The following is a 26,760-nucleotide window of genomic DNA, read 5'->3' as shown; positions in this document are numbered from 1 at the left end:
ATATGTTTATAAAAAATAAAAAATTTAAAAAAAAATACCAAGAAAAGAAAAAGAAAATAACAATAAGATTGATATATAAACATCATTTGGATCCTTATTTAAATATTTATTTTTAGAGATTTATTTATTTTAGAGAAAGGGTGCATTTGAGTGGGAGGAGAGGCAGAGGGAGAGAGAGAGAGAATCTCAAGCATATTCCACTCTGAGCCCAACTTGGGGCTTGTTCTCAAACAATCAGAATGACCCTTCTGTACAGAAGTCTAAATAATTTTGTATAAGCAAAACATTCCAATATATGGCCAACTTTTGACACTTTCTATCATGATCCATTTGGAACAAAAAAAAAAAAAACCCATTAAGTGGGTTTCAGAACGACGACAAGGACATGTGCTGTAGAAATGTTAAGAAGACCAAAGCCAAAAAGGCCTGGAAAAGGTCATTGGATTTAGTCAGAGGTCAATAGTTACCCTTGAAAGAGTTTCAGTGGAAGGTTTGAAGAAAAATATTTGATAAAAGCTAAAGAAGTAATATGTTGTGAAGGAAATCAAAACCATGGGTCATGAATATTCATTAACTATCTGAAAGAGAAAATCTGAGGGAAAGAAGACTAACTCCATGGGTTGTCACTGTCAGTTAGAAAATTATCAATAGTGGAAAAAATCTGTGCACATGCAAAGACAAATGAGAATATATCAGTGGAGCCTGTCTAGGAATGACGCTGAAGAGTGAGAATGCTCTATCTGAGGAGTAAGGGAAAGTCCTAGAGCAAAAGTAGCAGCCCTTAATCTGGAAGAAGAAGAAGAGCTTTTTTTCTGAGATGATACAAAAGACAAGTAATGTCCAAAGAGGGCTAAGTGGGTCATGATGGAAGAGAAGAATTCCTAAGGGTCAGAAGAGTCGAGGGAAGGAGGCAGATGGCCAGAAGGAGGCTGTAGTTAGAGAAGGAGAGAACCAAATGTATGATCTTGGAGAAAGAACAATGTTTACCCCCTTGAAGGATAATTAAATCTGGGAGATTGAGGAGATAACTTAGGTTAATGTTGAATATAAAATGAAAGGGAGCAAAAATATTTATTCTTTAATAAATCAGTTTTTTTTAAAGATTTTATTTTATTTATTTGACAGACAGAAATCACAAGTAGGCAGAGAGACAGGCAGAGAGAGAGGAGGAAGCAGGCTCCCCGCCGAGCAGAGAGCCCGATGTGGGGCTCGATCCCAGGACCCTGGGATCATGACCTGAGCAGAAGGCAGAAGCTTTAACCCGCTGAGCCACCCAGGCGCACCCAATAAATCAGTTTTTAATACATATAATATGGAAAAATTTGGAAAGGGTGGTAAGATCTTTCCCCTTATTTATCAGCTTATTTCATTTGCTTATTAAAAAGAACTCTCCGTTAAACTCTAAGTTCTATGGGGCAGGCCATGGTCTGTCTCGTTTATTTTTGTGCCATTGACATCTAACAGTGGCTGGAAGATAGCAGGTAGTTGGTAAATAATAGTTCAGAATTTATAGGTGTGCTTTGGTTCAGGAGGCAGAGTGGAAGTGCAGGGCACAAATGATAGGAATAAATACTTAGTTATCACAGAAGAAGAAGACGGGGCTTGTGAGTGAGAAAAGAGGTCTCACTGATAAACATTTTTGAATCATGAAGGTGAAAATGACCTCCCAAGTTTTCTAATCTTGATTCCTGTTTCCAGGAAAGGCTCGCTAAATTGTTCAGCCTTAAGAAGTAAACTCAAGCAGGGGCGCATGGGTGGTTCAATCAGTTAAGCATCTGCCTTCAGCTCAGGTCATGACCCAGACCCTCATTGGACTCCCTGCTTATTGAGGAGCCTTCTTCACTCCCTCCCTCTTGTGTTCTCTGGTGCGCGCACTCTCTCTTTCTCTCTGTCTCTCAAATATATAAATAAAAATCTAAAAAAAAAAAAAAAATCAACCAAACGATTCAAAATACCAGGTCATGATCCCAGGATCTTAGGATCTAGCCCTTCCTCGGGCTCCCGGCTCATTTAACCTGCTCCTCTCTACCCTACCCCTGGCTCTCTCTCCCACTCTCAAATATATAAATAAAAAATCTTAAGAAAAAAAAAAAACTCAACCAAAAAGACTCATAATACCAGCAAAAACTACATTTCATTTCATTTCATCACTTGATATTTTTATTATTACCCAAATATGAAGAATAGAAATATAATCACAAGCTTTCCCCCTTCAAGAGTTCACTTTCATTTCCTGCACGGAGCAGCATCACTGATCTTTTTGAAGTCATCATTCCCATAATACTTGGGCTCTCACTCTCCACTCCTAATGCCTACTCCAGATACACCCAAAATATAAGGCCACTGTGAGAATTACAAGTTCTAAAACACTGGATGACTATGAAGAGAGATGGAAAGCAAAGGCATTATGTAACACATTTCAGTTGTGCCAGTAGGTCTTGGTGTTTCTGACTCAATAAGCTGACTCCTCTTCTAAGACTAACAAAGCAGTGCAGCATCCAGCAAAAAGCATCAACTTTGGGGCCAATGATCTAGATTGGTTTTTGAATCCCAAACACAATTACTTGCTTACTATGTAATTCTGCTTAAATTATTCAACTCCATACAATGAGGATGATAATAACTTGTAGTTTCAGGTTGGTTTTGAAAATTACAGATAATGTCTATAATGTACTTGGTAAAAAGCAAACACTCAATAAAGTGCAGCTACCAATATTTTTATCCAAATACTCTATTTTGATAGCCAAAATGCCACAGCTAGGGCCATAGTTAGGTATTATGAGTTTCTGGCCATAGCAAGTGAAAAGGGGCAGTGAAAAATGAGTCTAAATACAGAAAATTACTTGAAAATCTGTTTTCTAGAAAAAGATCTGTGTGGGAAACAGATCCCACGCCCCTCCTCTCTATTGTAAACTGCAGGGCAACCACAGCGTTCATCTCCAGGAAAAGACTGGAAATATTTCTCTGAAGAGGGTAAAATAGAGGAGTGGCAGATAGCAGAGTCCTTGGTATGCCTCATTCACACTAAAATTTGTGGATATTAAATCAATATTTACATTCTAAATGCTGAGCTATCCTGCCTCCTCCCTCATTTAGCTCCCAGGACCCTAATAGCCAATTCTCTAATCTGCAAGCAAGAAATTGGAAGTTTTATTTGGGCAAAGTAACCAGCCAATAAAAGAAAGACTAAAGATACTGAACATCAGAAATTCAATGGAAAAAATAAATAAATAAATAAATAAATAAATAAATAAATAAATTCAGTGAAAGGACAGACCACCAATAGTGAAGCCCACAACTGGTAAGCACTGCCCACATACTCAAATTTGCAGTCAGGTTTTCAATGGGCTTCTCTTTGAAAAAAAAAAAAAGAGTGACTAAGGATCACCAGACAAGGGAATGGAGACTATTAAGAGAGAAGAAAAGTTATACATCCTAAGATGTATAAGAAATAAATATTATAACTATAAGGCAAGGTTAGTATGCTATTGAAAATGGAGGAGGAATTATTCATAATTTTTTAAAAGTTCTTTTGGAATTTAAAATAATGCAGAAATCAGAAACTCAATAGAAAGATTGGGGAATAACACTGCAGAAACCTTTCAGAGAATAGAGTAAGAAGACAAACAGACAACAAGAAAGGTAGGCAAATCCAGGAGATCCAATACCCAAATAAAAAGATTTCCAGAGAGAGAAAATACACAGTGAAGTAGAGGAGATTATCAAAGAATAATCCACAATATGTCCCCAGAACTGAAGGACAGGAGTTTGCAGATGGAGAGTCCTGATGAATGTATCTGCTTTGGCACACTGGACGAAAAATGAGCCACACCAATGTCAATTATCATACATTTTCTGAACACTGAAAGGAAAGAGAAAACTCTACCCACTTCCAAAAAGAAGATACAAAGAAGAGTCAGGTATTAGAATGGCTTTGGACTTCTCAACAGCAGCCCTGGAATCTGTAAGACATTGAAACAATGACTTACAAAATACTAAGATTTTTAACCTAGAATTTTGTACTCGGACAAAAGAGTACAATCAACTGCAATTGTACAATCAACTGCAAGAGTACAATCAACTCTGACAAAAGAGTACAATCAAAAGAGTACTAATTAACTGCGGGGGAAAATAAAGACATATCAGACATCTGAAGTCATGAAAATTGAGCTGCTGTTACTCTCTCAGTAAACCGTTGGAGTATGTGTTACACTAAAGGAGAACATAATCCAGGAAAGAAAAGGTACATACAAAATATGTAGGAAATTGGGAAAAGTCAAACAACTCCAGGGGAGATTTCTTCAAGAAAAATGAAATTAAGAGAACACCTAATATGTCTGGATGTATTTGGAGGGATATAAAAGGCGAAAGATTTATGCGGTCTGGGGCGCCTGGGTGGCTCAGTGGGTTAAAGCCTCTGCCTTCAGCTCAGGTCATGATCTCAGGGTCCTGGGATCAAGTCCCGCATCGGGCTCTCTGCTCGGCAGGGAGCCTGCTTCCTCCTCTCTCTCTGCCTGCCTCTCTGTCTACTTCTGATCTGTCTCTGTCAAAGGAATAAATAAAATCTTAAAAAAAAAAAAGTTTATGCGGTCTGAAGAGAAACCAGACTATATAGAAGGATATAAACAACTAAAAGTGGTTGAAATTAAATCACATATTTAGTTGAAGATATAAAACTACAAACCAAAGGATTAAATATGTAAAATCACTAATCTAAAGGGGAAAAAAAAAAGAAAATGAACTAATAAAAAGAAAGTAAAACTAATCCCAGTATAGTATGTGGCTCAGCAGGAAATATCATTGAACTATTTATAAGAATTCAAACACAATGGAATATTACTCAGCCATTTAAAAAAATGAAATCTTGTCACTTGCAACAACATGAATGGAACTAGAGGGTATTATGCTGAGCAAAATAAGTCAATCAGAGAAAGACAAATACCATATGATTTCACTCATAAATGGAATTCAAGAAACAAAATGAAGGATCACAGGGGAAGGGAAGGGGGAAAAAAAACAAAAACACAAACAAACAATAAAACAAGACAAATTCAGAGAGGGAGAAAAACCAAAAGAGACTTTTAAGCATAGGAAACTGAGGGTTTCTGGAGGGGAGATGGGTAGGGGGATGGGGTACCTGGGTGATGGGCATTAAGGAGGGCATGTGATGTGAAGAGTACTGTGTGTTATATACAACTGATGAATCACTGAACTCTACCTCTGAAACTAATGATACATTATATGTTAACTGAATGTAAATAAAATTAAATTTAAAAAAGAATTCAAACATTGAATATTGATTTAACTAACGTAATGTAACTATATTGGAAGGAGAAGAGTACAAGGGAAAAATATATAGGTGGGGGAGATAGAGACAGGCAGAGGGATGAATGGTTTCAAACAGAAACAAATGCTAGATCTTTATCTGGAGGGAGATGACATGAGATAATATCTAAAATCAAGATGTAACAATAAAACCATGTTGCTTAGGAATATACAGGCAAGTTATAAATAACAAAAAAAATAATTTTGTTCCTGGAAATTAGGAAATAAAGGAGTAGTAAAAGAGGGAATTGTTTTACAGAACAATTTAAGTTAACTATGTGTATGCATATCTTGGAAAATTTAAAATACACAGAAATGGAAAAAGGACAAAGAACAGCTAGCAAGCTAGCTTTAGATTCTTTATAGTAATAATTCTGATGAAGAGTTAAGAGGAAAACAGTTGGCTTCTACAAAGAGGTGACCATTTGAACAAATATTGTGGATAGTGTAAAGAGTGATAGAAATATAGGCTCATGGAAGTTGTCTGCCTCTGTGTTTGGGAGGAGAGGGCATTGGCCCTAAGGACATGGATTGTGTAACTAAAAGTATATTATACCTATCAATAATTTCCAATGAAGTAGATTAACTCTAGACACAAAGGAAGGTAATATTTAACAATAATACTTCATAATCTACAAAGTTCCTAGAGACACTGCTCAATGTTAATTTTTAGGTTTACAATCTCACATATTTCCCTGATATTTAGATTGAATTGAACTGAATTTAGTAAAATATCAAAGAAAACATGTGAGTCCTATTCTGTTATTCTGTTGGACCACACATAAGAAAGGACTGTAGTAAGAAGCAAAATTCTTTAGGTTTATAAATTTCTGATGTTTTAATGATTTTTCCATTAAAATGCAGCAATTTTCAAAAAGAGGTTTATAGTTGTTTAATAACAGAGCATCCTATTGAAGACAACACTTGGTTTTTATGGCACATTTTTCAAAATTTTAATGATTAGGTTAAGAATGAATATTTTTTAGCTTTTAATTGTAAATTAAGAATATTATGTATATAATCATTTTAAGAAGTAATCTAATAGTTTTATCATTTAAAAGGGGAGATTGGGGGGTGCCTGGGTGGCTCAGTGGGTTAAAGCCTCTGCCTTTGGCTCAGGTCATGATCCCAGGGTCCTGGGATGGAGCCCCACATCGGCTCTCTGCTCAGCAGGGAGCCTGCTTCTCCCTCTCTCTCTTCCTCTCTGCCTACTTGTGATCTGTCAAATAAATAAAATCCTAAATAAATAAATAAAAGGGGAGATTGTTGGTGTGCTTAGGTGGTGAAGTCCATTAAGTGCCGACTCTTGGTTTTGGCTCAGGTTGTGATCTCAAGGTCATGATCTCAAGGTCATAAGGCTCAGCAGCTCAGTGGGAGTCTGCTTGGGATTCTCCCTCTCTCTCCTGTCCCTACCCCTGCACTCGCACATGTGATGTCTCTCTCTTCCAAATAATAAATAATTTTTTTAACTAGAAAAAAAAATAAAAGGGAAGATTGTTTTGCCAGCTTTAGCCAAAAAATTTCAGGAGGAAAATTATAATAAATGTTTTTATATCCTGGCAATTTTCTTGTCATAGCTTATATCTGGTGACATGATATACCAATTAATAAAATACTAAAAAATTCTTTATAAACAATTTTTTTTAATTAGAGGGTTTTTTAAACTCAGAATCTTACATAATTTGCCTTTATATATGTGTGTATGAATGTATGTATACAGGATCTAATTAGATTGTCCTTGGACATTACTTAGTCCATTCCCCGTTTTTGTCCAAAGAGGAAATTGAAGAACAGAATGGTTTAGTGGTTCTCTAATGCTAATATGACACAGCTGATTGGGGGAAAAGCAGTTAAAAAAAAACAAAAAACACCTTGGTCTCCTTATCCTCAGTCCCATTCTACTTCTATATCATCGGTTGTAAAAGAAATAGAATTTTTGGTCATTATGAATTTAAATGAAAAAATGTTTAAAGTATAATTTATTCCTTGATGACAATAGCAGGAGGAAAAGGACTTTTACAAATCATTCAATCAGAGTTGGGACAGAAGAGATTTATTAAGGAAAATGGGGAAATTTTAGTAAGGTTGTTGATTGGCAATATATCCCAATCAAATTTCCTTCCTTTCTCACTCTTCAGTCTGTACAACATGGAAAGATGGAACTCTGGAAGAAAACCAGGCTTACTGCCCTGAGAATTTAGAGAACTGAGTGTGGGTCTGTCTGAACAGCTAAAATCTAAGGTGAAATCCCCTAAATGAAGGAGCAACTGAGTGAGAAACCCAGAAATCTGCATGTGAATTCCCCTCAAATTATTGGCTGACTGCCTGTAAATATGCCAGTAACAATCCAAGGAACCTAGCAAAGGTAACAACTGGGGAAGGTTCTAAGAGCTAAGCAGAGATTTTAGCTGTTGCCCACCACAAGTAAAACATACTTTGGAGCTGAAATCCAACTGAGTTGGGTGACCTTGGTAAACATCACGGACTTTCTATGAAGTTAGGAATAAAGACTAAAGACTACATCACCAAAACTAAAACATAAACCTGTCCTTAAAAAGTGAAAACCAAGCTTCCCCAAGTTAAGGGTGATCTGGCTGTAATTTAACTGACCGCTAGAACAAAACTCAATACTTTTCAGAGGAAGATCCAGAGACTCTGCAATGTATTACCCACAGTATAACAATAAAAAATTACTAGAAATGGGAAAATGTGACTTAGAGTCAATAGAAAGAGACCAACAAAGGACCTAGGTGTTAGAGTTGGCAGAGAAAGACTTTAAAATAACTGTAATAAATACATTTAAATGTCTACAAGAAAAGATGGATATAACATATAAAGAAATGGGTCATGGGGAATAAAGATTAGAAAAGCAGAAAAGAAACTGCCCTTATTCAGAGACAACATGATTCTCCAAAAATCCATTACTTCCAATTAGTGAATTCAGCAAGTTTCTAGGATATAACAAGTCAGTATTCTTATACTATTTCAACAATCAATTGGAAATAACGTTTAAAATAAATATTCTTTATAATAGTGTTAAAAACCACTAAATATCTAAGAATAAATTTTTGAAAAGGTATAAAAGATCTCTACTTTGAAAACTACAAGGTTGCAGGAAGAAAGGCTTAAAAAGTAAAGAAATACACCATGTATATGTTGCAGGATATTGTAAAGATATCATTCCACCTAAAAATGATCTATAGAATCAGTATAATTCCAACTCAGAATGCCGGGTTTTTTTTTTTTTTAATGGAAATTTGTAGTCTAACATTGACTGTTAACTGGAAATACAAATGTCCAAAATTACTAAAATAATCCTGAGAAAAGAAAAGACAAGTTGAAGGACTTAGACCACCTGATTTTAAGACTTATTATAAAGCTATAGAAATTAAGACAATGTTTTATTGGCATAAGAAAGGACAAACAGATGGATTGAAAAGAACAGAGAATCTAGAAATAGACATCCCACCCCATGCCCATGTATATACATAGCCCATTGACAGAAATGTCAGAAATTCAATGGGAGTAAAAGAAAATATTTTCAACAAATGATGTTAGAACAACTGGATATTTGTATATCCTGACTGGTACATCACAGCATATAAAACAATTAACTTGAGGTGGATTGTAAACCTAAAAATAAAAACTCTAAAATCCTTAGAAGGAAGCATAAAGAATATCTTTGCAAGAATGCAGTAAGCAAGTATTTCTTGGTATATAAAAAGCAGTAACCATAAAAGAAAAAAAGAAGATACATTGGACTTTATCAAGATTAGAAACTTCTGTTCATTAAAAGATACCCTTAAGAAAATGGAAAAGAAAATGGAAAAATCACATATTGATAAAAATCAATCAAGGCTAAGTGAAGTTGTACCATTCAGCTTGCATGCAGTGGATATACAATTTTAACACAGGTCTTTTGATGTTATTCATATTTTGTTCTGGAGAAATAGAAATATCATAAATCTTGACACTGCAAAAGTACAGAAGTTGAAATTTTAAAAATGGGCAGCAGAAATGGAAGTTTGGATAGTGATGTAAGTAGCATCTTACTGACATGAAAAGTAAAGAGAAAAACTTCATAGTCAGACGGAACAGGCAATAATGATTTCAGTATAATATTTAAAGTCAATCAGTAACCAATACAAATCAAAGTAATGATAGGATTATTAAATCCTAGGATTAATAGGATTATTAAAACAAGTAGTAAGTAACATGAGTAGACTAAATACTCACCTTTTATAGTTGAGAAATAACAGATAATATCCAAAGTTGATAAGTCAAATACTAGCAGTGAAACATAAACATTTAACCTGTGGAAAACTGATTTAGAGATGAAGGGATAAGAGGATTCTGGTTTTCATTTTATGTCCATTCTCTAATATTTAATTTTTTCCATACAGTGCATTTATTCCATTGTTTTTAGACAGAGAGATTAATAGATAATAGGAAAAGAGGGAGGGAGAGAAACCTACATACCTAGAGGTTATCACTGCATAATGAAGTTTCAATGATTTCTTTCTTCATTACAGCTGTCTGAATAATAGCCAACAATATTTTTAAAATTGCAATAGGAAAATAAAGCTGATTTCCCTTTGAAGAACCAGAAAAAAAATTTTTTTTTAAATTAAGTGAATTACTTCAAATTAATTGAATACTTTATTGCCTACCAGAAAATAACATCTGGAACTTTCTGGTGGGAAAACACTTCAGAATGTCAAAGTACTGTTAACTTCTTGGTTTGGATCACTATGTTACACTGAATACAAACTACTGTTATTTCAGTTGAATTCTGGAGTGTCCTTCACCTCAAAGTGCCACGTAGGACTGTAGAATAGTTCCCTACAGTTGAGCAAAAAGCTCTGACAATAATAAAATTACTGTCAAATGTCACTGAGTTCTTTGCAATTATTGTGGGAGTGAAGAAATCCTAAAAATACCCTATGGTAGTGTCTTTACCGTTTCTACTGACATAAACTCTTTTGGGATTCTTCTCTAAGATGAAGTCTACACCCATAATTATGTCATCATGCATGCAGAAGTGTCATTTTTGCTCAATTCTTGTAACTTGTTTATAAGCCTGGAAGAGCAATAGCAAATGGTGATGGCCAGAGCCATCTGCCACTTAGATACTAGTGTTCCCACTAGAACTGTAATGTTGGTTCATCTATATCCTAAATTAGGTGTGTAGAGAAAAAAAAAATACATGCCTGTAAGAATGCATTTTATAGCTAACAGAGTGTTGTTCCAGAAACTAGTCATCAGGTTATCTTGGCCATTGTAAATTCAGTACATCTGGGAATTATTCTCGGGAAAACATTGGGTAGAAGCTCTAACTAGTGGCTTGGACTTTGACTACTGGAAGGACTGGAAAAAAGTAAACCACATGTGAAGCTTCAGTGTATAACCTACCAAGTTAATTCCATGATACATGATGGTGAAACCTTGATCAGGAATTCTTATTGATTTTGTAAGATTATATTAATGGTTTATGGTAGACTCCTTCACAAATGGCAATGAAATGTTCCCAATTCTCCTACTGCTTTATTCCTAAGTCTGCACCAGATATTTGCAATCAACTAATGCTGTGTGTGTGTGCATTTTTTCCCTTAGTTAAATTTAGGATTCTGTAAGAACCTTGCTTGCGTAAGTATAGTGAAATAGTTAAAAGTAGGGATGTTGATGTCAGATCTGGGTCTGAATCCTTCAAGCTCAATTTGCTAGATAACCTTCATCAACATAGTCAATGTGAACGTCGGTTTTCTTATCTACAAAAAAGGAATGAAAACACAACTCAGAGAATTGTTATAAAATTAAATATGATAGTTTGTATAAATCACCTAATGCAGTGGTTCCCAAGTTGTATGCATACTGGATTTTCCTGGGGAACTACAAAAAGACCTACTGGCTCCTGTGTTCCATCCCTAAAGGCTGTGGTTTAATGGGTCAGAGGTGTGGACTGAGTTTTGAAATTTTGTTAAGGTCTCTAGATGACCCTAACACAACAGGTTTGGAAACCACTGACCTAGTGCATAGCAACACTGGTATAAGGTGCATATGGCCTAAGTGTTTTAAAAACATTATCTAACTTAATATTTGTAATAATCCTAAGAGGCAAACACTATATAACCCCTAATTTTCAGATGATAAACTGGAGTTTAGACATATTTGATACCATAATCAAGGCCAGGTGATTATTACAAAGCAGAATCAGTATTTAAGCCCAGTTTGCCTGAATCCAAAGCCAAGCCCTCAGTTGTAATTCTACCTAGCCCCAACCAAATTTCCTATCCATACGAAACTTGAGGTAAGGCATATTTACAATCTCAGTTTTGGGGGAAAAAAAGAAAGAAGAAAAGAAGAAGAAAAAACACGTACGTGTGTGTCATTTGTCGTTAAGTAAATGCAAATTAAAACCACAATGAAATACCACTACACACCTAACAGGATGGCTGAAATTAAAATAACAGACCATATCAAGTATTAACACGGTTGTGGAACTGCAGGTAGAAATAGAAGTGTTTCAGCCCTTTGGGAAAAAAAGCTGGACAGCTTCTTTTTTTTCTTTTTTTTAAGATTTTATTTATTTATTTGACACAGAGAAAGAGAGATCACAAGCAGGCACAGAGGCAGGCAGAGAGAGAGAGGAGGAAGCAGGCTCCCCGCTGAGCAGAAAGCCCAATGCGGGGCTCCATCTCAGGACCCTGTGATCATGACCTGAGCCAAAGATAGAGGATTTAACCCACTGAGCCACCCAGGTGCCCCAGCTGGACAGCATCTTAAAAAATTAAATACACACCTACTGCATGATTTAGCCGTTCCACTCCTAGGTATTTACCTGAGAGAAATGAAAATAGACATACACAAAAAGACTTGAATACAAGTATTCATAGAAGTTTTATCTACAATAGCCCCAAATTGGAAACAACCAAATGTCTTTCAATGAGTGATTGGATAAGCAAGTTATGGTATATCCATGCAACATCCAACATACATGGATAAATATCAGAATAATTATGCTGATTGAAAACATCCAAGAGAAAACCAAATACATGCCATATAATTCCATTTATATAAAATTGTAGAAAATGCAAACTAATATATAGTGACAAAAAGCAGACCAGTCGTTACCTAGACTAGGGTAGGGGAGGTAGGAAGGATTAGGAAAAGACTCAAGAAAACTTTGGACATAATAAATATGCTTAGTACCTTAATCATGGTGTGGTTTCAAAGGTGTATGCACTTTTCAAAACTTGGACATGTTTTCATACACTTTAAATATGTATAGTTTTTGTATCAGATATATCTCAATAAATTTATTGAAAATGCAATTTTTTTTTTAAAAAAAAGCTCTTCTCTCAGGGTGCCTGGAGGGTTCAGTTGTTGAAGTGTCTGTCTTCTGATGGGGTCATGACCCCAGAGTCCTGGGATCGAGCCCTGCATCAGGGTCCGTGCTCAGTGGAGAGCCTGCTTCTCCCTCTGCCTCTGCTGTTACCCCTGCTTCTGCACTTTTTCTCTTTCTGTCAAATAAACAAATAAAATCTTAAAAAAAAAAAAAAGCTCTTCTTGTTTAAAGACTTCATAAGCTAACTAGAAAAGCATTACATATGATTGTGATATGATTTGTGATATGTGATATGAATATGATTTTTATTTTTTAATAGTTTCTTTTTCTTATATGCTGCAGTGATTTCTGATAAGGTTAAGCTTCATTTTTCAGTAATGAAATAGTGCCTTTTTAAAAGCCTGTTATATTGTTTAAAGATAGTACAAATACCTTAATTGTCTAGATGAAAATAAAAACTTCTACTTTAAAAAGAAATTAGGAATATCATAGACTAGAGAGAGCTGTATAAAATTTTACAATATGATTGCTTTTGTAATTCAAAAAGTAATTCAAAAAGTAATTCAAAAATTCTTGAGTGTATTCAATAGTTTGCAGATTTATCTCATGTATCCTGATCCATTTGTTAATGGGCAATTATGAGAGCACACTGTTGGTGAGAATATCCATTCCGGTAACTAAAAATATATCTGCCACACTTAAGTCCATTTAATTTCTGAGGGTCAATTTGCTGGAGCTTTTGTTTGTCTTTTTCTCCTTTCCTCTCCAAAGGTAAATGGCACAGCAGAATCTTTGGAGACAAAGTTGCATTTCAACAAGCTGGTTTGGGGATTTGTTCACGTCCTGTGCTTACAATTATTTATTGCCTTATAAAGGTTATAGGTAGGTAAATATAACTAAAGGTCAATGAAACAGAATATTTTACAGAACACCCTATTTGCTTAACACGTTAGAACTTCTAGCATTTAAAATTATTTTCAAGAACGAATATATTAGAATTATTACAACTGAAATATTCATAACATATCCATATAGATAGGAATAGATTTTTTTTCATTTTTAAAATACCTTTTTTAATATTTTTTTTTTTTAAAGTAATCTCTACAACCAACATGGTGCTTGAACTTACAACCCTGAGACCAAGAGTTGCATGCTCGGGGTGCCTGGATGGCTCACTCAGTTAAGGGTTCGATTCTTCACTCTTCTTCATTTTGGCTCAGGTCATGATCTCAGGGCTGTGAGATTGAGGCCCTGGTAGACATGCACTGGGTGGGGAGCCTGCTAAAGATTCTCTCTGTCCCTCCCCCAGCTCCAAAGGGAAAAAAAAGAAGAAAGAGTCACATACTCTACTGACCGAGACAGCCAGGCACCCTGGAATAGCAGATGTTTTGTTTTCTTTTAAAAATTTATTTAAATCTTTAAATAAGAGAGAGCAGGGGAGGGGCAGAGGAGTGGGAGACTCTCAAGTGGACTCCTCACTGAGGGCAGGGCATCCTCTCACAATCCTGAAATCATGACCTGAGTTGAAACCAAGCATCTAATGCTCGACCAAGTGAGTTACCCAGATGCCCCAAATAGATGGCTTTTAAATGCCTATAGAGAAGATTCCACAACTTTACTTTTATAATCTATTTTGTGGTAACTTTACCTTCAAGCCGGGACTAAAAGTAAATTCTTGCTTATTCAGAATTTTAATGAATGATATATTAATAACTAACTTCATATACTGGTGAATAGGAGTTGCCCTATGTAGTATACCTTAATTTCCAATTTATAGAAGAAATGTGTTATAATGAAATACATGAAAACAACGCCCTAGAATACCTAAACGATCTTAAAAAAGAAGAATAAAGTATGAGGCATCACTCTTCCTGATATTAGGGCCATTTGTATAATGACAGTAATCAAGGCAATTGGGTATTGGTGGAGGAAAAGATGGATAGATCAATGGAAAAGAAGAAAATCCAGGAAGAGACCTATACTCTATCCATCTCAATATCCTGTTTGTCATATTATGTGATAGTTTTGCAAGATGTTAACATTGGGTGGAACTGGGAAATTGTACAAGGGATTTCTCCAAATTATTTCTCACATGTGTACATAAATCTACAATTATCTCAAAATTACAAGTTTAGTTTTAAAAGGCAGTAAAATAATAGTGAATGGAATGGAATATAATTACTTTGTTTTGTTTTAAAATGAAATACAGGATTTTACAATTCTCAGTGGTTTTTATTATAAAGATGAGTTAGCACATATAAAGAGGAGAAAAAAACAACTCTTTACTTGATATTTTTAGTTAATTCAATTTTCGATGAATAGGCATTGACTATACACAGAATTTCAATAATAAGACCTCTGAGAGTTCTGCAACATTTTCCAGGTTTCAGGAAGAGAAGCCATAAGCAACTTACCAACCCACAAATCTGTTGGCCTCCATGCATGACCTGGGTCTAGGCCACCTGATTGGTTCTCATGTAATGCAATAAGAAAAGGGTGTTCTCATCAGCACATCAGAATATTTAAATTTTGCCTGTGAGTATCTATTTCACAATCCTGAAATATATAAGCAAAAATACATCAAATTGGGACACAACATTAAAATATGGGTATGTTATTTTTGCCCAGTATCCTTGCAAGTAATCTGACCTATGATATTATAATGGATGTTATCATTGTCAAAGTTTTGTTTTGTTTTGTTTTGTTTTCTCTAAAGTATGGTCTTTCCTATATTTTTAGAAGAGATTAATATTGTAAGAGTGGGCTGGTAAAATGTAATATATTTTGAATTAGATACATTTTCAAACATAACCTCACAAACTTTTAGAAGTGGATGGATTGTTGAAAATGTTTCATAAATGCTTCATACAAAAGTCCCCATTTTTTTCCCCTGCTGCTCCATTTCTGCTGCAACCATCTCAACTCATGCTCTTACCTCGAATGACTTGCCTGAACAATTAAGCAGCCTGCTAATTTCTTAGCTCTGACCTAGTCTCACTTCCCACCCTAGTCCCTCCCCCTCACCATCCCCATAGTGATCTTTCTAATAGGAAATCGGCTTACCCTCTGCCTGCTTGGAATCCAACCACTGCTTCTGATTGCCTAAAATATACGCTGGGCATCAAGGTCACCTAAATGGAGGCCCAGCCTACCTGCCACTACTGAATACACATCCTGTACTCTATCGTGGGCGCCCTTCTCAGTCTTCTCAGAACACATCATGCTTTTGTTCATGTGGGTCCTTCCCTCTAGAATGCCCATCTTTGCCTCTGCCTGGTCTATGATCTCACCTCCTCTCTGAAGCTGTCCTCAATATCCTGAGGCAGTTCATCACTTCTCTTTTTTTCCCTCTCTCTGGGGATTTTATATGGAATAATAGTTACTATTTCTTGAGCGCTTACTAGGTACCAGGCACTGTGCCTAACTAAGCATCTTACAGACGTGATCTCATCTAATCTGCCCAGCAGCCCTATGAGGTCATGTGGCACTTTCACACTGTCTTCTCATTCATTGTTTTCATGTCCACATCCTCACTGGAAGAGACCAGTCTTGTTTGTCTTATTGGAACCAACTCCTCGCATAATGCCTGATAAGATCAGGTGCTCAGGAAACTGAGTAAATGTTTGTTGAGTGAATGAATGATGGAATGAGTCAAATGAAATAAACAAATACAATAGGGTGCCTTAGAAAGTAGCTTATTGGAACTGGCTTCCCAAACATGTATGTGACCAGAGCCCTGGAATATGCTTCCTAATTCAAATATCTCTCTCCTTGCCCCTGGCATGCTGCCTCAAATCCCCATGGTTCTCAAGAATGCCCTGTATTTATTTTTTTATTCTTACTGCCACCAACCTAGATTGGACCCTGTCTTGCCTCTTATTTGATCTACTCATCTACTTTCATATCTTCTCCTCTTTAGTTACTGTAGTCACTTTGGAAGAGATCGACCTTCCTAAAATACTCATCTGATTATATATTTCTCTTGCTCAAAAACCATATGTTTTCTAGAGGGGGTTCTTTTGCCTGATTTTCAACAGTCTCTACAATCCGACTCCTTGATCATGCATGTTACCTTTTATTTTTTATTTATTTTTTTTAAGATTTTATTTATTTACTTGACAGAGAGAGAGATCACAAGTAGGCAGAGAGGCAGGCAGAGAGACAGGGAGAAGCAGGCTCTCCACTGAGCAGAGAGCCCAATATGGGGCTCGATCCCAGGACCCTGGGATCACGACCCGAGCCGAAGGCAGAGGCTTTAACCCATTGAGCCACCCAGGCGCCCATGTTACCTTTTAAATCCTACGGTCTAATCAGTCTAAAATAGTTGCCATCCTTACTCCATGCCTTTGTTCACTATGCCTTCTCTGCCTGTCTGAGTTGCCTCTTTCCCTATATTGTCTGTAAAAATTATATCCTTTCCATAATGCTTTCCTAGAACATCCCAGTCAGGAAAGACCTCTGTTTTTTCCTACATGTTCATTACATTAACAGAGGGCTTCTGAGAAACATTTTATATTTTAGACAACTCCCATATTCAAAAGCTAGCTCTTTGAGGGATCAAGTAGACCTTTTTTGTTAACTGCCCACCTCATAAATGATCCCCTTTTTAAAGAAGTGCCCCCTTCCCCATGGAAGGATGAGTCCTCTGCAATGTGTTTCTGCCATATTACCCTGTGTCTCAGACCATAGGTGAATAGATCAGAATGGGCCCTTAACTATCCTGGGCCAGAGCTTCTCAGAGGCTAAGTTCTTGTAGGAAAGGATCCTCTGAGCTTGGATCCGTCTCCTAAAGGCTGAAGCTGGGGCCACCGGTAGTGCTGTTTGTTGAGGCTGTGTCCCTTCAGAGGGACCATTTTGTTCATAGAAGCAAAGGGCAGCCATCTAGGTAGATGCAGCTTCGGGTGTGGGGTACAAATACACGCAGTGACCTTGAGTAGCCATAATATTTTCCTTTGTAGCTGTGGAGGCAGAGAGAGCTGGGTTGCAGAAAGATCACCTCCAGATATCTGGTGGTGAAGGCCAGGGGAAAGACTAAACCAAAAAAATCCCCCGAGAAGCAGCTCTTTATGAAAATTAAAACATGAGCCAGCAAGAAAAGAGGGGCCAGAGGGAACCAGTGCCTGGTTCCTGTCAGCTTTCCTGATCCTGGGTCCAGGCCCTGAAGAGACCCATTCCCCGTGGTGTTGCTGAGAAAATGCAGGATTCTTTCAACAAACTCTTTTTTAGCTCAGGGACAAAATGAGTTGTGCTTTCATCATCTAATCCCATGAGGCTGAGAGTAGATTTTTAGAGAAACTTGCCACATCATGTATCTGGTGGATACATGTCTTGAATGTAGGTTAAGACGGCTGATTCAACCCTAGCCTTACATTAAAAACACCTGAGATGTTTTTAAACCTACCAATTTCTACATCTGACTACAGATCAATTAGATGCAAATTGGCTTGAATGGGAGGCACTTGATACTTTTAAAAGTTTCCCTGATGATTCTAAAATGTGATCAGGAATTATCATGGGCTAGATGTTATAAAAGCACAAACACGAGGGAACACTGGTAGCATATTAAGCTATTTTTTGGTTAACTCATCTGTGCTAATTGGTTATCAGATTACACAGTCTGGGAAAATACCTGGACAGTAAGGCAGGGTCAGGATGGCATCAAAGCCTTAGGGGGGAAAAAAAAAAAAGCTTATAAAAAGAGGGAGGATAGGCATTGACTTTAGTCCATATTTTTTCAAACTGCAAATTATGAGGGCACTGGGAGTAGTTGCATAAACCAGTAGGTGATCAAGTAGGAGATGGGTTACCATGACTCTTTTAAATCTCTCAGATGTATTTTCTTTTAAAATATTTTGCTAAAATGTTAAATTGGAAGTCAAGCTTCACAGGCAGTATGAACTTGCAAGAGTATTAAAATATAACTCTTTAAGGCTCTATGCTTGGGGCACCTACCTGAGTGGCTCAGTCAGTTAAGTGTCCGCCTGCAGCTTAGGTCATGATCTCAGGGTCCTGGGATCGAGTCCCATCTTGGGCTCCCTGCTCACTGGGGAGCCTGCTTCTGCCGTTCCCCCTGCCTTTTCATTCTCTCTCTCTCTCAAGTAAATAAATAAAATCTTTTAAAAAAAATGGCTCTATGCCCAATTTCCCCCACATTGTTACATCAATTATGACTTCATCTTGCTCAAAATGTTGTTGGTACATTTCTTAATGCATTCTGACTGGTATTGTAGCTCATTTAGTGTTCGTCTTTTGTCTTCTACTTAAAAGCTCCTTGAGAGGAGTAATTATGGTATTGATCTTTGTACCCTTCACAAGGAACCTTCTACAATTAGAGTGTTTTAGTTTTATTTGTTGTATTAACTATATCATTTAGGCATAAATTCTACCGCCAGTAATGGTCAATGATACCACAATGGCTTAAACGATGGGTTCATTTTTCTCCTATAGCAAGAAATCCAGATACAGGCAGTCAGAGGCTGGCACAACTTCTCAAAGAAGCCATTAGGGATGCACATTCTTTTCATTTCTCGGCTTCTGCCGTCCTTACTGTTTAGCTACTCACCCATGGACATTACAATGGCTGCAACAGGGGCACATCTGCCTTAGGCTCAGGTCATGATCTCAGGGTTCTGGGATCCAGCCCAGGGTAGGACTCCCTGCTCAGCATGGAGTCTGCTTCTCCCTCTCCCTCCCCCACTTGTGCTCTCTCTTGCTCACTCTGCTCTCTCTCTCTCTCTCTCAAATAAACAAAGAAAAAAATCTTTAAAAAAAAAAAAAAAAGATGACCGCTACGCCCATGCATTATATTTTTTGCAGGCAAGAAGAGGACAGATTCAAAAGGCCCAAAGGATCATTCTGGCCCAATCTATCCTTTTAAAAATCTTTTCTGGAATCTCAGCCATTAACACTTCATTGGTTAGAACTAGACACATGTTTATCCCTGGACCAATACCAGAAAATAATTAGGGAGAAAGGAATTATGGATTGGGGTTGAGTCAGACAGAAACATTCACATAAGGTTTGATTGTAGTTAGAACTGAGGGGAATGTTACCGATTATTTGGCACCTCTTACTGAGATCTGACAGATGAGAAAACTGTGGGCCAGAAATGTCTGAGATCCACAGCCAAGTAACGGCAGGACAGAGAATAGACTGAGATCCAACTATCACCATTCCTAGGCCATTGAATGTTCCATACATCCACATACAGATCATTAGAAGTTCCTACGTTAGAAGCTCTGAGTCATTCCTGAAAACAGAATTTAGAACATTGGAACTTTGTTCAGATGTCTCCAAAAGAACCTTTCCCTTCCTATAAACATTCAGAGCAACAAATGGGGAAACAGACCTTCCAGACTTCCTTTGACTTAAAAGATGGCAAAATAAAAAAAAAAAAAAAAAAAAAAAAAGATGGCAAAATAAACCTTCAGACTTTCTGGGAGACAGGCATGTCCTCCATAAGTTGTCCTCTTGGTTCTGTGTAACTTGCAAGGTTGTTTTTTAAAGTCCTAATGCAGAACAAATTCATTACACAGTGAAATCCAAAAGTGGTCAAGTGCAATTCCAGTATTTTCTCTTTTCCCTTAGTATATACTACCATTGAGAACGTTTGCTAGGAAAAAAAAATTAATTTATTGTTACTATCAAGTGATCTTAATACCCTTGACACCCTCAAAATAAGGTTTGCTAATTGTATGACATCTAAATAATTATCATTCCATAATTTTTCTCTTTCATCAATGACCAATCTTAGCTCTTTAGGTATGATAGACACATTCCTCAAAAACAAAAACAAAAACAAAAAACAACCAAAACTTCACTTCAACCAATGAACATTCTACAACAGTTTCAATTATTAGTTCTCCACATCTATGATTTTTATCATCATGAGTAAATGCTGAATAAGTGACAGCTATTATTAAGTTCAGGTGAATGTAAGTTCAACAACAAGACAACAGATATACATCTTTGAAAGAGTAAATCACATTAAAACAAAATCGGTTATATTTTTATCTTGTTTAAACATATTTGGGCCTGGATATCTGGGACTCAGTATTTCATAATAATATCATTACTCTCATACAAATATGCCTAGCTAAGCATATATGCATTTAAACCATTCATCCATCTGCTGTCATGTACTACTTTAAGGATTTATTCAGCAATAATCTCGCTACCACCACAAATTCTGTTGGGGAGAAGGACTTCTATGAAAATTCTACTTCATAAGCTATCATTTTAAAGAGGGAGGTACAGTAAAGAGATGTTTTACCATACATTTTGTAATAACCCTACATAGTTTTTCTAAGTCAATTTTAATCTGTTTGGGGTGTGTAGTTTATCGGTTATATTTCAGTTTCCATGGCAACAGATGCAATCATCACATACACATTCTGCAGCTGGGTAGACAGGCAGTCTCCTCTGAGACTTTAACTTGAGAATACAGCAGTGTGTGAGTAAGAGGCAGGCATTCCTCCCCTCCAAGAGCCTGAGAACACCACTTCTAGGATACCAGTCTCAGGTGATAGCCAAAGCAAGGCTTCCAAATGCAACTCTTTCTCCAGCTTTCTCATGGAACAGTTGAGACATCTTTACCCAAGGCAGAAAGATACTTCCATTTCTGCTTTTAGAATTTGGGACTTAGGTTAAATAAAACACAATGGAAAACTGAACACTTAAGTACCTGGTTCCCATCCATTTCTTAAGACTGCCTGTGTTTCTGAAGTGGAAATTTATAAAAATTCAGTTCAGCTGTTCTGAAAATAAAACTCAGATGATGATGAAAAATAAAGTTGTAGAAGTCACTGAAAAAAAAGTAGGAACCAAAGAAACCTTCAGTAACAAAAAATCCTTGAGTCTTTCTTGATGTCTTGAAAGTGAGATATCATAGGTTCATTTAGCTACTTCTTCCAAATGCAACCAAATAGTTGACTCAGTTTCAAAAAAAGATGCTTTATTTTTTTGTTATAGGAAATCTGAAAAATACACAAAAATAGAAAATAAGTGAACCTTATGTATACATCTCCCCGATGCAGTTATTAACAACATTCTGATACTTGTTTTATCTATAAACCTCCACATGTTTTTGACAGATTATATTAAAGGAAATCGTGTCATTTCACTCATACACATCTACTGTATCTCTGATATAGGAAATTTTAAATATAAGGATTTTTAAAAATCTAAGGATATTTTTAAAATATCAACTATATTCTTATCTATAACACTTGAAAAACAGGAATCCTTTGATTTCAGAAATATTCTGAGTTAATAATAATATGAAAAGGGATGATGTTAATAGTTGTTATTCATTATTTAACAGATTTGTAAATAAATGACTTCCATGGAAGACTATGAAAGATTTATTATTCCTATGGAGAGCAAAATACTTAAATTTTTTTTTATTCTGTCCTAAATATTTTCATCCTCTTTCTAGATGAGGCACCAATTTCTAGTCAGTTACTATCATTTTGCAATAGTGTAGAGAACACCCATCAAAGAAGTTTATTTTAATTGAAATAACATTGGGAAATCTCTGATTCAGTCTTCAGTTCCTTTTTAGTAGGCCCATAAATCAGTGCCAAGAGGTTATCTTTACCCATATGCCTGTGATTGCTTACGACTCTTATGTGTATGAAATCTGTTTCATTAAAAGCCATTGATTAAGCTATTTCTCCATGAAAACCTTTCTTATATATGACTAGTATTCCATTTGTTGAGTGTCTGTCTGTCTTTGCCTGTCCACTTAACTTCTGTGAAATTCCCTCTGATGTTTTTCCTTATCTTTCCTGGTTAGTCTATTTCTCTGTTCATCTGTGAATGTTTTTCTTTCTCTTTCTCATTTTTTCCCTTCATTTTCATCTTTAATTTCCTTACTAATCTCTGACTCTCCTTCCTAGTTTTTAAATTTATTGACAATTAGGCAATATTCCTTATCCTTAATTCTAAAAATAGATGAGAAAAATATTTGGGGCTTGTCTAAAAGAAAATAAAATGGTTTTACACTTGCCCTCCCTTTTTTAAAATTGAGATATCATTGATACATAACATTGTGTTTCCAGGGCACAACATAATGATTTGATATTTGTATATATTGTGAAATGATTGTAAGTCTAGTTAACATCCATCAAAAATGGTTTTTCCTTGACTTTCTTCCTTCTTTCAAAGTAGTAGCTCTCTTAGCATGTTTGTTTAGGGGGTATATTTAGTCATGCTAATAGGTAGCTATACATTGCATGTTTACGGAATATGGTTTCCAAATTCTAAGCAGTTTTGTAACTAGAATTTTACTCACTCTCATGGCCTCTATGCTAGTAGGATAAAGAAAAGTGTACAATGCTCTGATTTTTGGAAAAGGTCAGTGGTTTAGAGAGTTTCGAAATGTCACTCAGCAGATGGGTGTAGACCCCTCATTGCTCATTATTCATTTAGTTAAGTTTAAAGGTATTCCAATTGGATTCTGGCATTAAATACAGATCTTATGGGTCTTTTTAAAGTCTTACATCTCGAGGATGTCTTAGAGACAATATACTCTAAAAGTCCTTCGTTTTAGGGTGCCTGGGTGACTCAGTGGGTTAAGCCTCTGCCTTCGGCTCAGGTCATGATCCCAGGGTCCTGGGATGGAGCCCCACATCAGGCTCTCTGCTCTGCAGGGAGCCTGCTTCCCCCCCCCCCTCTCTTCCTGCCTCTCTGCCTACTTGTGATCTCTCCCTCTCTCTGTGTGTGTCAAATAAATAAATAAATGAATAATCATTTTTTAAAAAATAAGTAAATAAAAGTGCTTCGTTTTACTGGTTGGGAATTAAGACTAAGGGAGGCTAAGTGACTTCAAAGGGTGGCCTTTTCGGGCGCTTGGGTGGCTTAGCAGGTTGAACCTCTGCCTTCAGCTCAGGTTATGATCTCGGGGTCCTGGCATTGGGCTCCACATTGGGCTCTCTGCTCGGTGGGAGGCCTGCTTCCCCCGCACCGCTCCACTCTCTCTCTCTGCCTGCCTCTCTGCCTACTTGTGATCTCTCTGTCAAATAAATAAATAAAATCTTAAAAAAGAAAAAAGAAATGGGCTCAGAACTAGAAACTTAATGACTACCAGTTCAGTACTTTCCTTACAATTTCCAAAAATAAGGGGTGATTACATGTTACATGGTGTGAGAAGATAGCACTCTCTCACATCAGCATAACCTGCGTTGTGAGTCTTTTTCCAGGGTGCCTGATGCTTTCACACTCTTTAACCCAGTAGGTCTAGAACATTAAAACACATTTTAAGGACATTTTAACACATTGGTTAGATCAAAAGGTATGGAAGACAGTTTAATCTGCTTTCACGCAGAAATGCAACTACAGTAGCCCCTCTTTTCTGAGGAGGATACATTCCAAGACCCCAGTGGTAACCTGAAACTACAGATAGTATGGAATCCTATATATGCTATGTTCTTTCTTAAACATACACACCTATAATAAAGTTTAATTTATAAATTAAGCACAGTAAGAGATTAACAACAATAGTAATAAAACAGAACAATTATAACAGTGTACTATCATAAAAGTAATGTGAATGTGGTCTATCTCCAAATATTTCATACTCCACTCACCCTTCCTTTTGTGACAGTGTGAGATGATAAAATGTCTATATTGATAAGATGAACCTAGGTGAATGATACAGGGTTTGTGACATAGCATTAGGCTACTGTTGGTCTTCTGATGGTAATCAGAGGAGGACCATCCGCTTCCAGCTGACTGTGGATAACTGAAACAGTGGAAGGCAAAGCTGCAGGTGGGTGGGGGCTGGGGGGTGGGGGGACTCTAATGGTAACTTACTAGGAATAAGTCAGCTATCCTTGCAAGGGAATTTCAAAATAAGAAACTCCTCACTAATGAAGCAGGAAATACTGGAATATTTTTCTAAAACAGCATTCAAGTTTGCATCTGTGAAAGGAAAAGGATGTCCACTCTTTCCTTTGTCTTTAATGATTCAGTGTATTTATTGGCTTCATAGAGCCCCTGTCATTTTTGTTCTGTTTCATTAATAAGTTCCCGAGGAACATGCCACTTGCTTTAATTAATGATGACGTATAAATGGGTACACAGCCACATTCTAATTGTGTTTAAAAGGCCTTCATAATAAAAGTGATGAAGAAGATAAGAACATACATGTCCTAAATACTTAATTATTTGATTTAATTCCAATGCCTTTTGCTTTCTAGAAATAACTTCAGGAAATGTGTTGGGATGATCTATTATTTTGAGGCATTATTAGCTTTATTTAATATTTCTCTCACATACTTTTTAAAAATTGTTAGCCTTATTTACATTTTTGTTTAAAATGCCTGTTTTAGGGGGTGCCTGTGTGGTTCAGGGGGTTGAGCTTCTGCCTTTGGCTCAGGTCATAATCCCAGGGTCTTAGAATTGAGCCCCACATCAGGCTCCCTGCTTAGTGGGGAGTCTGCTTCTCCCTCTCCTTCTGCCTCTCCCCCTGTTTGTGTTCTCTCTCTCTCTCTCTCTCTCTCTCAGTAAATAAATAAAATCTTTTAAAAAATAAATAAAATACCTTTTCTATGACACACAACTTCACTGAAGGGATACATTATTAACTGCTCATTGTAGGTTGGAGTTAGAAGTACTAATGAAACCACTGTCCTTGATTCTATGTGTCTAATGAGAAAAATAAATAAGTAAATATTAGAAATGTCACTTTGGGGACGCCTGGGTGGCTCAGTTGGTTAAGCAGCTGCCTTCGGCTCAGGTCATGATCCCAGCGTCCTGGGATCGAGTCCCACATCAGGCTCCTTGCTCAGCAGGGAGCCTGCTTCTCCCTCTGCCTCTGCCTGCCATTCTGTGTGCCTGTGCTCGCTCCCCCCCCCCCCAAAAAAAAAAAAAACTTAAAAAAAAAAAAAAAGAAATGTCACTTTGGTGAGGTTATTAACAACGTTAAATTATAGGGAGGTTCCTCTAAAGGGGAAAAGGGATGATAAAACATGTCTACTTGAAATGGCTTCATAGTTTAAGCAAACAGCGTAGCCAAAAAAGAAGAAAAAAAAAAAGTCCCACCCAGCAGGAAATGGTAAGAACGGCCTTAAACTATTCCAGAGAAATAGACCGATTCAATAAAAAGGCAGAAAAAAAATCAGCCCACAAAATCAGTTGAATTTTGACTGAAATTGTCAAGGATTTAGTCTGGAAAAACACAATACCAGGAAATCTAAATTTCTTAAAGAGTGTTGGAAGCGCAGCCCCTAGGAGTTCTCCTGCTCCCTCTGCCTCTCTGCCCCTTTCTCCTGCTCATGTTCTCTCTCTCTCAAATAAATAATTCAAATCTTTTTTAAAAATTGCAAGTCAAAGGATTTTTTTAAAAAGATTTTATTTATTTATTTGCCAGAGAAAGAGAGAGAGAGCGAGAGCGAGCACAGGCAGGCCGACTGGCAGCAGAGGCAGAGGGAGAAGCAGGTTCCCAGCCGAGCAAGGAGCCCAATGTGGGACTTGATCCCAGGACACTGGGATCATGAGCTGAGCCGAAGGCAGCTGCTTAACCAACTGAGCCACCCAGGCATCCCAAGTCAAAGGATTTTTCCCTCTTATTTTGGATTTACTGAATTTCTAGATAGTGCTCTAAATTCTACCATTTTGATAGCAACTGGGTACACTTAAATTTTCAATCTTTGTCCCATGCTATGAAAGGGCAGAGTCACTGAAGATAGCCACTCTTTCTTAAGAAGTCATGCTTTGAGAAGACAGAACAGTCCTAAGCAGTAAACTAAAGCTTCACATTTACCTTACACTGTCACTCATACATTCCCACTTAAGATTTGTATTTTCATTTTCTTTCTAGACCCATCTTTAAATGTAAGAGCTTGCCTTACATTTGTTATTTTCTTTTTATAGGTCAGGAAATCCTAACTTAGGTAAGTTAAATACATGAAAAGTCACACCTTGACTGGTGCAAGGATGTTCTGGAAACCCTGTCTGCTGACTCCAGAAACGTGCTCATAACATCTATACTCTATTCCTGAGTATGTATGCGTGTCCCTCTGAATGGGAACTCATCGTCTAGGGTAGAAAACAAGCATTGCCTTCCCAAATGAAGAGGAGGCTGACTC

At 36.8% G+C, this 26,760-nt stretch overlaps 1 long non-coding RNA gene across 3 annotated transcripts in view; it reads right to left on the bottom strand.

Moving 5' to 3' along the window:
• Window positions 1-11,916: 11,916 nt before the first annotated feature.
• Window positions 11,917-26,760, bottom strand: part of LOC132013235 (uncharacterized) — a 47,941-nt gene continuing 33,097 nt past the window's right edge. For 2 of the 3 annotated variants that reach the window (XR_009402934.1, XR_009402936.1), the window contains 4 exons: window positions 21,354-21,645; window positions 20,095-20,282; window positions 15,085-15,226; window positions 12,245-12,845 (listed from right to left, as the gene is read on the bottom strand). This is a non-coding gene — a long non-coding RNA (uncharacterized LOC132013235). Of the gene's footprint in view, window positions 12,164-12,244; window positions 12,846-15,084; window positions 15,227-20,094; window positions 20,283-21,353; window positions 21,646-26,760 lie in introns of those variants that run through there. The other variant, XR_009402935.1, reaches the window with a different exon arrangement.

This window comes from Mustela nigripes, chromosome 3 (assembly GCF_022355385.1).
Source record: "Mustela nigripes isolate SB6536 chromosome 3, MUSNIG.SB6536, whole genome shotgun sequence".
NCBI classification, from domain to species: domain Eukaryota; kingdom Metazoa; phylum Chordata; class Mammalia; order Carnivora; family Mustelidae; genus Mustela; species Mustela nigripes.
Note: the sequence above shows the minus strand (reverse complement) of the source record. Positions and strands in the feature narration are given on the sequence as shown.